Source organism: Dermacentor silvarum, chromosome 3 (assembly GCF_013339745.2).
Source record: "Dermacentor silvarum isolate Dsil-2018 chromosome 3, BIME_Dsil_1.4, whole genome shotgun sequence".
Taxonomy (NCBI): Eukaryota; Metazoa; Arthropoda; class Arachnida; order Ixodida; family Ixodidae; genus Dermacentor; species Dermacentor silvarum.
Window position 1 is genome coordinate 7,812,440 of NC_051156.1, and position 11,033 is coordinate 7,823,472.

Here is an 11,033-nt window from a genome sequence, read left to right on the forward strand (position 1 = left end):
TGAAGTGTCGTATATACGAGGGTGACGGACACTGTACGTTTCTTTTTTCCTCAGAGAAACATCTCCCGTGAAACCGAATTGCTTGTACCAAGTATGTACTGCAATTTTATGGAAGCTTGAAAAACAAAAAGTAGTCACGAGACACTTGAGACTGCTTACGTGTGGGGATGCGAACGCATTATACCGTTTGTAGACCTCGGAACCTCATGAACGCGCTCATTTTATACGTTCATGACGTGGCGCCTCCCCATTGGCTGCGCCGTCACGTGCCAAATGACGCACGCACTAGGCCACACCTTTAGTCAGCTAGAACCGTGGAGCCACCGTGGCGTCGGGGAAGCGTTCTCGTCTCTCAGCCCGGAGGCCGAAATGTACAAAATATTATTTTCAAAGCCGTCAATTTACTTTGTTTACTGGAAGCTCCCTGAGAAATGTGCCTTCAATCCGAGCATTTTTTTACGTGTCTTTGCTATTTGCGGCCATTTTGGTGCCATCTTTCGGTCATGCGCATGCCGTCGGATTTTCGCGTAATGGGCCATATAATGTTTTCGCATTACAATATTATAATGTTCGCTGTACATGCCAAAACAAGGATGATAATATTGTCACGAGCGGCGATCCTGTGGTCGGTGCTTCGACGATGACGACGACGACGGGTGGTTTTTCTGGTGTGCACGCGCTCCCCTGAACGATTGCTGCAGCGTTGTGCGCCTTACCCTGTAAATATATCCATTGTATATATATTCTCCCCGTAACATCTTTGGTGGAGGTGCGGGGAAACGAAAATAAGAAAAAAAAAATCTCGTCATTTCTACCTTATCAAACAATCTGAATCGGGGGAAGAAAGGCTCGCGATGCCGTCCCTATATCGTTGGTACGGCAACACTCTTAGTATAGAGAGAGCTTCGCTTTGATTCAAACCCATTTGCACACCGAAGATTTATTGCACCGAAACGTAGCGAAGCGTCCTCTTGCGAAACATTTTGGTAATATTCCAAATGTTACCAAGCAGCGAGCGCGTACGTGAATGCCACATGAGGATGACATTTGTTGGCTGTATAGTATTGCACACAAGTCATTGGCCCTCCATATTCATATGTGCATGTATAGTGTTCGTACCAGGAAATTTCGATCGTTTCCCCCTTCCGTGTGATGTAAAAAAATAAATAATAAATAAAAGGACAATGGAGACAGAGGGAACGATAATCCTCCAATATTTGCGCTTAATTCTTTTTTAATTTGTTTTCCCCCAGCTGTGGTCGCTTCCCGGAAACCGTAATTTATCGTTGACACGCGAGGCTTTGTTTATGAGGTTCGGCGCTGAGATTCGAGATTGGTTGCTGCGCCATGCCACACAGAGCTTTACGCGATGAATCTCGCAACGCGTGTTTTTTGTATAGCAGCCTGCAGTGTGCATTGATGCCTGCCTGTTCTTACCGGAAGACCGATCACACCGCGCCCTGTCAAATGCATCGATCGGCGTGTTATTTTCGATGCTGTGCTATCGCCGAGCTCCATTACGAGCTCTACTTTCGTTAATTGTTAATTTAGCGGTTAGGGGTTGATTCTTAGACGAGAACATGAAGACCAAATCCCCCCCCCCCCCTTTTTTTTTTTCTTTTCATTTCACGCTGAAATCTTCGCACCGGTATACCTAAGTGTGACGTCATGGTTTTCGAAGCATTTCTTCGTACTTGAGCCGGCCGTTGTGACTCAATCAGTAAACGTTCTCGAGTTCAGTGTTTGTCTCGTTTAGAACGCAATGCAGTCCACCTTTAGCGACAAAGGATTAACCCGAGCAGACGTCGTCAAGATGCATGACGTCACGGCGTGCTGGAGCGCCAACTTCTAAGACGGCGTCGCCACCCGTATTTCATGTCGACCTCATTTCTGGCTTGCCGAGCTCTGAATTCTCATGGGAGGAGTGTGTTTTTTTTTTTCGCATTGTATATAGTTTGTAGAAGGTTAGTTTACAGACGGTACTCAACCATATAAGACCATTTTCATTTACATTTATCAGTTTTACGTACGCTTCAATTAAAGCTAGATAACTTCTTCTATCAAATCAAATGAAAGCTTTATTTTGACAATCAAGTGTTGGGGGACACAGTCAAAGAAACCACAATCGGCTTGACAGAGGATTGTGTCCTACAAACATGGCAAATGGAGCATGCGAGTACATATTGATTTAAATGCGCACATGGAAACGTACATGATGCATACAGAATACACACGTAATGTACATATGTTTGACATAAAGTGTCGGACAGGCTCAAGTATATGGTTGCTGGATGAAGTAAAAAAAAAAAACGATGAAAAGATGAAAAAAAAATTAAAATAAAAAAAAACCATAGCAAGAATACCATACCATATCAATAGTATACCAGCACCAATACTACCAATACTATACCAAACATATCATACCACTCCAAATACAATACCATAGAAAAAATACCTTAGCGACATGTAAGTGAAACAATAAAATATTTATGGTTTATGCTTATATTTGTGACAGAACTGTATCATTCAGATAACAAAATTTATGCACTTATGTCGTTAGGTCTGTCACCTGCACGGATATTGTTGGTTTCATCCTGGCTGTTGTGTAGTTTAGGGAGTTGAGAGCGTAGCATTTGTTGACCGCAATTGGTTCTGAATCGAGGGATATAACAGTAACCATTATTGCGCGTGGGGTAACGTTTTTCTTGCAGGGTTAAATTGGCGAGGTAGGTAAACGAAGGGTTATTGCTCTTGCAGCCTGTTTCATATAGGCGCAATAGTAAATTATGAGGAAGTTGAGCAAATGATTTTCACATCGGTAAATCGAATAGAGGACTGGTGTGAGCGTGAAACGGGCCATTAGCGATCATGCGAATTGCCTTTTTTGTAGCCTGTGTAATGTTGCTATACTTGTGTGTTGGTGGTGGTGGTACCCCACACCAAGTGTGCCTATCTGAGGTGTGACTCAGATAGGGCGTTATATATTAGTACCGTGGTTTCTGTAGGCAAGAAAAAACGCAGCTTAGTCAACATACCTAACTCTCGGGAAAGTTTGGTGACATCACTGATATGAATGTCCCATACCATGTCTTCGTTAAATGTCACACTTGGAATGAATTCTCTGGTTTACGTGCCAAAACCACGATTTGATTATGTGGCACGCCGTAGTGGGGGACTCCGGATTAATTTCGACCGTGTAACGTGCCCCCAATGCGCGGGAAACGGGCGTTTTTGCATTTCACCCCCATCGAAATGCGACCGCTGCGGCCGGGAATCGACCCCGCGACCTTGTGCTTAGCATCGCAACACAATAGCCGCTAAGCCACCGCGACCGGTTTTCACACCTAGCCTCTTTAAAGATGGCACAATGTCTGACTTGGTGCTCTCCAGGATTAAGTGTGGCATTGAGATCACGGGGTTATTTCTTGTTCGGAATAAAACGGCTTTCGTTTTGGAAGTGTTTATCGTCAACGAGGAAATGATACTCTAGTCTCATAGCCTATATATCAAGCGTGTTGTTTGATCGAGTGCTGTCGCCAATGCGAACTGCATCGTTGATATGGAGATGGAACAGTAGGGGGCCAAGTATACTGCGCTGAGGGACACCAAAACTAATATCTACATTATCTGATTTACTATGACCTTCATATATGTATATAGTATTAAGCGCGCACATTAGACAAGGACACAGTGAAGCGCTCGTGCGTCCACCTTCGCTGCGTCCTTGTCTATTATTGTGCGCGCTAAATATTTCACCATGAATATACGTATACCAACTCACCCAACTATCAGTTCTGCTGCAGTTGTTGTTTTCGGCTGCTGTTGTTTTCTGTGCCATAGATATGTCCTAATAAGGTCTAAGAAGTTACCATGAAAGCCGTAATGGTCAAGTTTTTGAAGCAACGTTTTGTGATGAAGCTGTTCAAAGGCTCTTGAGAAGTCGACATAAATACCCATAGCGTAAGCCTGTTTTTCGAAAGAATGTAAAACCATTTCTTTTTGAGTTAGAAGAGGTCATTATGTAGATTTTCCTTTGATGAAGCCAAACTGATACGTTGTCATAATATTGTGCTTATTTACAAAATTATACGTGCGATTGTGTAGCATATCTTCTCAATGAACTCTGAAAAGACGGGAAGAATAGAAATGGGTCTATAGTTTGGTAAAACATTCCTACCTGCACCCTTGAGAATAACAAAATTACTTTCGCAATTTGAAGATTTTTCTGAAAGATGCCAGAAAGACAAAAATGTATAATGTATGTTAAAACAGGTGCAATGACACTGGCGACAACTTTTGCTAGTGGAACTTGAAGGCGTTAATGTCGTCACGTTTGCTATTGTTAAAGGAGTGAATTGCATTTTCAATTTCTTCAACAACTGCGGAAGTAAGAAAAGCACTTTCACATGCGCTTGGTCCTAAGTATTTAAGACGCTGATCGGTGTACGGAATGTTGCTTCCTGTATGGAAGGAATGTATTAATAGCATTTGCTATAATTCACGACAAGATAGTAATTGACCACCTAACATTAAATGATGTACTGTTGGCTTCGTTTCCGAATACCTGTATATTTAAGGATTTCTGTGTTACCCAGGTAGTTTTTATTTTTTAAAATTTTGTTTCACTTTATGCTATTGACTTTGTTCCGGTATGCCTTAAATGCCTTCAGGTCGTCTGTGGTTCTAGATTTAAGAAATCGTTGAGACAGTGTATGTTTATAGCGTATATTGCCTTCAGGCAATCTTTTTTATCCATGGCTTTCGTATGCTTTCCGGCTTCATTATCTGTCGGCGTCATGTGGTTGTGATTAACTGAAATCGAGCCGCTCGGTTCCCTGTGTTTTCGTAAATGGTGCTCCAGTTTTTTGTATCGTTAGTGTTGCTTTAATGGGGCCTATAGAGTTCGACTCTCTGCCTCTGCGCGTACGCGGACATGTGACGCTGTTTCCGGTCGATCAGCAGTGCACAGGCGAACAAGGGAAGCCTCAGACAGGAGCCAGCGTTTCTACATTGTCTTCGTCCCCATCTGCGTGACCCGTTTGTGTGGTGTGTGATTTCCCAGTTAAGGTAGGCGTCTCCACTTCGCAACAGTGACCGCGTTTCTTTTTTCAAATTGTTTTTTTTTCTTTAAAACTCTTAGTCCGCTACCACCGTGAGCGATCCGATTTAATCACTTTCAGCTGTGAAGCATTCATGCGGCCGAATGCGTTCCCGCTTCGCCCTAGAACGGATCTGAATTGTGAAACTTCACTATTGAAGTGCAGATGTTTCTTTCCTTCTCTATAGTTCTAGTCGTTATCCATTTCAATATCATTACGGTATTGCGGTATAGTCATCGGTCTGGCAACTGCTTCGTTTTGCCTGATGGAATGGTTTACCGCATACCCTTGGTTTATCGTATACAGTCTCTTCCGTAAGGTTAAATTTTCACTATTTTAAAGAGTCTGTTCTGTCGGTAATGTTAATTCCAAGTATAATTGTCTATGCATTATGTGACGCATTACATCGTGTAGTATTTCTGAAATTTCGTTCGTACTTTCTCTTGGATTGTGCTCTCGAACCAGTTAGTATTGACGCGCATGTATTCGGCGTAGCGTCTACGACGTACCAAGCTTTTATTCTAACTCTTCTTAGTCCCGCTTTAAGCCAAGTTTGCAGTGTTTTGTCCGAACTTTTATGATAGTTTGTACATTGTATATTTTTCTTCGTATTCACTTTCTAGTTACCAGTGGCATGCTTTCTGGCAAATATTTATTCTTCGCCCACCTGCTCGGCATTCATTTAGAGACCTGCAATATCGTAAATAAATAAATAAATAAATAAATAAATAAATAAATAAATAAATAAATAAATAAATAAATAAATAAATAAATAAATAAATAAATAAATAAATAAATAAATAAATAAATAAATAAATAAATAAATAAATAAATAAATAAATAAATAAAACGCCACGCATGACTCTCGGTGCATGCGATCTTGGTCACATTTAAGCGTTTAACAGACAAATCGGCTAACAGTGTTGCTTTAAGTCGAAGAGGCATTCACCTTTTTTTTTTTTTTTAACCCATTTCGTGGCGAAATACTAAGCCCGGAGCGCGAATGTATAATGCCACTTTCGTGTAATCACCCGTTCCTGGAAATCTTCAACGCATCTGTGCGTAGCCGACCTTCGTCACGTGATTTCGACGACAGTTAAGGATTTTTGCCTTCGCGTGCGTGGAAGATTCAGTTTGCGATGTTGTACGAAGTGATCGCCCAAACGGCGAACGTTGTGAAACCGGAGTGTGTAATATATGCGTGGCTGCTTATATACTGTTCACATCGGCAGGTTTCGTTTATCTCAACTTCTGCGCGTGCAGGCGCATTCGAAATGCGACGTGCAGAAGGATTATGCATTAGCTGATCTGCAGCCTAAAACGCTCAAAATAAATAAATAAAGAGAAAAGACAATGCAAATAAAATGAGCGAGCAGTAAAACTGAAGCGGCGCTAAGGAAGAAAAGCACAGTACTGCATATTCACCCCAAAAAACGAAGCATTAAGAGATGCGTCACAAGTCAGCAAATTATTTTATAAATCGATCAGTCTCAGCTTCTATCGCTAAAGCGGAGGCAAGCGATAAAATATGTCTCGTGCTTTGCGTATAACAGGGAGATAGCAAATGTGTGATTTCGTTTGGTTATGTTAGTTAAGAGAAGCGTTATACATTCACACTGAACGCTGTACGCGATCGTATATGATACATTGGTGCTTTTCGTCGCTGACATTGGGGCGGAATATATATTTAGAAATATATATTTAGTGCTCGTTGCCATTGGCCGGCCAGCTTATAGATAATAATAGCTCTTGCATCCGGATTAGCTGAAATTCTTTCTTACGAACAATTCTGGCGTAAGAAGCTTTTGTGAATTCGGGCCCTGGTACTTTTGCCGGAATTTATGCTTAGGGCATGGATATGGCTTGACTGACCGACTTCAACACCGCAATTGCATGCATTGTGTGCGTTGCTAAAGTGCCTACATAAAACAATTAGTAAAGTGAGTGAAATAAAGAGCCTGTCTCAGGTATCGCACAATTTCTTGCGTAGCTGCTGTGAATCAAGACCACCAAAAATGATCTTTTTATCTCGCATCCGCGCGCTTCCTCCTAACTTTAGGCAGCCGAGGGCAGGAATGAGCGCCATATCCGGCTGTATATGCAGAGATTATTACTGTTAATCGGGAGTCATGCGGCATCAGAATCGAGTCTCGATGCGTTTGTCTTGCATGTCTCGCCATCTGCTCTGTTCTATATGTCGGCGTCCAGTCATCAGGTTGACCGTAGTTCAGCTTTCTCTTGCAGCCTGTTCATTTCTTGTGCTCAAGTATACTGTCGCGTGCAATGTGAGTTGCAGCACGGTATATAACCGCCACTTTATGCTACGCATTATTGGATTGGCGTTTAGTTCAGCAATTTTTCGTGTGTCGGCCCTGTCATTCAGCCTCTCAGCTCTGTCACAGCCCCTTCGGTAACGGGCTCCCCTGTTGCGATTCATATTGAGTGTGATAGCATATTTGATGCGGGATAAACATGTGAACTAACTTATTGTAAAGCTAATGTAATACTTAACTTTTTAGCGACGTTTTGCACGAAATATTTGTCTTGACGCCACGGGTTGATTGATTTATTCGCCGAGTCGCCACTTGTTGCGTCTGTTTTGTTTTTTTGTTTTTTTGTTGAAATTTCTTTTGTCGCGCTTCGTACCTCCTTTGCGACTCCGCGCTATTTTGACGATTGCTCTGTCGCCCCCGTTTTGTCGTGGTTGCTCGACAAGGTGAGATTTTGTTTGAGCGGTTTGAACTAATCGATGAAAGGCATCGAGTTTTCAGATGCTCGAACCGATGCAGTGATAACGAGTGGAGAACGTTTAGCTGTCCACACGCGGGGTGTCATTTTGAAGTTTTGAGTTTTCGGAATCAAACGGATAACCGTACGTTAATAATCTACAGGTAAGAACTAACCTGGCGGGTAAAAAAAAATTGAGGGGACAGTTGGGGACACGAAGATGACATACTGTATACAGGCATGGGTCACTATTGGCTGTTGTTGAATGCAATGTGCGGGGACAATAAAACGTGTAGCCTTCCAGTGCAGTCAATAGAACGACGCGAGGAGATTCTAGTGTAGAGAGCAAACCAATGCGACATCGTCAGGCCGAAAGGTGAAGTAAGCCGTAACTAGTGGGTCTGTTCGATTTGTCGTCCCTGATTGTCCAGGGCTGCCCGATGCGCTGAATACGCAACGCTCATTGGCTGAAAGCACCGCCTCGGGCAGTGCGGGCCGACTTAAACGAAGAGCCCCGTTGAACATTTCTGTGCGCATACGTGCCCCTCTTGTTTGTATCACGTGACGTCAGATCCTCTGCTCAAACAGAACGGAACGAGCTTCCCTCCGCGGAGAGTGTTTGGGTACTCCGAGACGCCGTTCGAATTTACGACTATAGGTTGGACTTGCCGGGGAGTCGTTTCGGGGAGGAGGGCCGCGGGGAGAGCCGACACAACAGAACGACTTTAGGAGCTGGCGAGCGACGGCCGCAGCTGACGAGCTGTTGACGGAAGTGTTCTTATTTGTGCAGTTGTAGCCAGTGAAATAGGCGGCAGTACATACACAAAAAGACAGTACCTTCCTGAACGAGACCGTTATCGATCGATTCATGTCGGCTCCTCTTTATCCCCCCCCCCCCCCCGTTTCCTTCGTTCTAACTGTGCTGGCGGTTGAGCAACAAGCACTATACTAGAATATCACATTGGGTAGACGATTTGGTGTTATAATGAGTTTAAGAAATTTGCAGGCATAACATGGAGTCGGCTGTCACAAGACATGGGTGACTGGAGATTGCTGGGATGGGCTTTCGTGGAGTGACGACGATGAATGTGCAGCGATTTTTTTTTAAATTTTATTGTACGTTTTATTAATGTATAATGAAATGCGGTACCCCTTTCGAGCACTTGCAGTCAGACCAACGATAGGGAGGTGGGTATTTACAGTAACCACGCTGTTCCACACTGTTCGGCGTACCTTATACATTGAGCAGGTCCTCGGCACAGAAGAGAGGGCACAGCTTGCTCCATTGGACGCTAAAGCACTCCAAAAAGTGATAGCTGTTGAATCTTCGAGTACGGCATTATATAGAGAAGAAAAAGGGCGTCGGATTTGTGTTTTTATTCGTTTTGCGGTATACACCGCGGTTCTCGCGTAGCGCGTAGAATACGTGGTCCCGACGCATCACATTTGTACAATCACAGATGAAATTGCTCCAGCGTCGCGTCGTTCTCACGCAAGGGCCGCCCTTGGCTCTTCTGTCGCTTGGCCTGGTGGCGGTGATTCTCGTGGCGTTGTCGAAGCTTCGGAGGACGACAGGTGGTAGCGCGTTTGTCATCGAAGGCGACATTGTCCTTATAATTTGTGCTGCAACAACAAAAGCGATAAGAGAGAAAAGAAACGCTTCTCGCAGGAGTTGGGGGACCGTCACGTCGTCTTCCTCCTATCTGTGCGACTGGAAATCGGCGGGCTCTTCTCGCGGCTGCACTCAGAACAGTTTAGTCGGCACTGATCAAACGAGCTAGATCGATACATTATTCCCGTAGGAGTCCATCGTCGTTTTCTTGTGTGCTCACTTTATTGTGTAGAAAATTGCCTCCGAAGGCCCCACAGCTGCTCATCAATTTTAAATGGCGGCGCCGAAATGGACGAGTTGGCGTAATCTCCACTTGACTTCCATCTATGCCGCTATCTGTAAATAAGCCAGTGCTGACGCCACAGGAGAGTTACTATATAGTCTACAACAGGTGGCGTCACTACGATTTGCCATTTTCGTCATTTTATAGCTTACAAAAAATCTGTTCTCGCTACGAATTCGGTATAAGAGAAGCCCAATCTTTTAATCTAGCTCGACTTAATATTTTCCTTCAGTCTCTCTTTAAGCGCCTATAGTACACTGAATAAAACTATAAACGCGCTCCTGCGACTACGCTGCTCCCTGCCAGGGGCTCGGCCATTTATGTGCTTGATTGATACTCGGCGGAGCACATCATGCGCATGGAAGCAGTGTTCCGTATCGAAAAACAAACAGACGAACGCAGCGTTTATATCTCGGCCGTTGGTGCTCGCAACAACTTTGCAGGCGTGATTGCTTGTTCAAGATTTAGCTCTCGTTAATAAGCGCAATCATGCATAGTAATCACAAGTGGCACAAATGTATACTGTGCGTCGCTGCACCCACGGGACGTCAGGTTAACTTGTGCGACGCCGCTGACAAGGATAACTACCCATTTAATTGCGCGGCGTGCGCAAAAAGACCTTGTGGGAGCCGTGCGACATTGGCACGAGCGTGGTCGGAACGCAATACGATTACTCGCGGAGAGTTGGTTCTGCAAGTTTTTCCTGCTCATGACTGTATTTGACACCGGCAGACGGCGCAGAAAAAAAAAAAAAAAAAAAAAAAAAAGAACTACACGTTTGCTCCCTTTGTAAACACCATCTCCGCCACCGCAGGGCTTCTTTTATGTTTGTGAACATGTTGCATAAATCGCGTGACGCGATCTGGAATGTGAGCGGACCTAGCTGGATGGTAAAGCAGGCATCTCCGGAGCGTCAAGGACGCGCAGAGTAATAAAACCATCAAGAAAGGAGTGTCCGCTGACGCTTGAACCCGTTTCGCTCACTTGATCCTCCCGTGCCTTCTGTAGCTACGCTTACGACCGAAAGCCTCTCTTACGAAAAGCGCTTGCGCAATGTTTTGACGAGAACCTCGTCGCTCCGCTGGCTTTGTGCGCTTATCTCAGTGACGTAGTCAATTTATACCCTACCTGATTGCTTCGTTTCTGCGGTTGGCCTCCTCAGTATGAATGCATTATTTTCGGTGCTATGTACGGCCTTTGTCAGGTATTATTTCGCCTTTAGCCGTAACACCGGAGACTACGTACGTATCTCAAAGGTTTCTAAGAAAAGAATTAATGGAACAATACGGCGTCAGGTTATAGCGCAACGCGC

The 11,033-nt window shown here is 44.1% G+C and overlaps 1 protein-coding gene across 1 annotated transcript in view; it reads left to right on the top strand.

Moving 5' to 3' along the window:
* LOC119445296 (proline dehydrogenase 1, mitochondrial-like) overlaps window positions 1-11,033 on the top strand; it is a 114,955-nt gene that overhangs the window by 18,107 nt on the left and 85,815 nt on the right.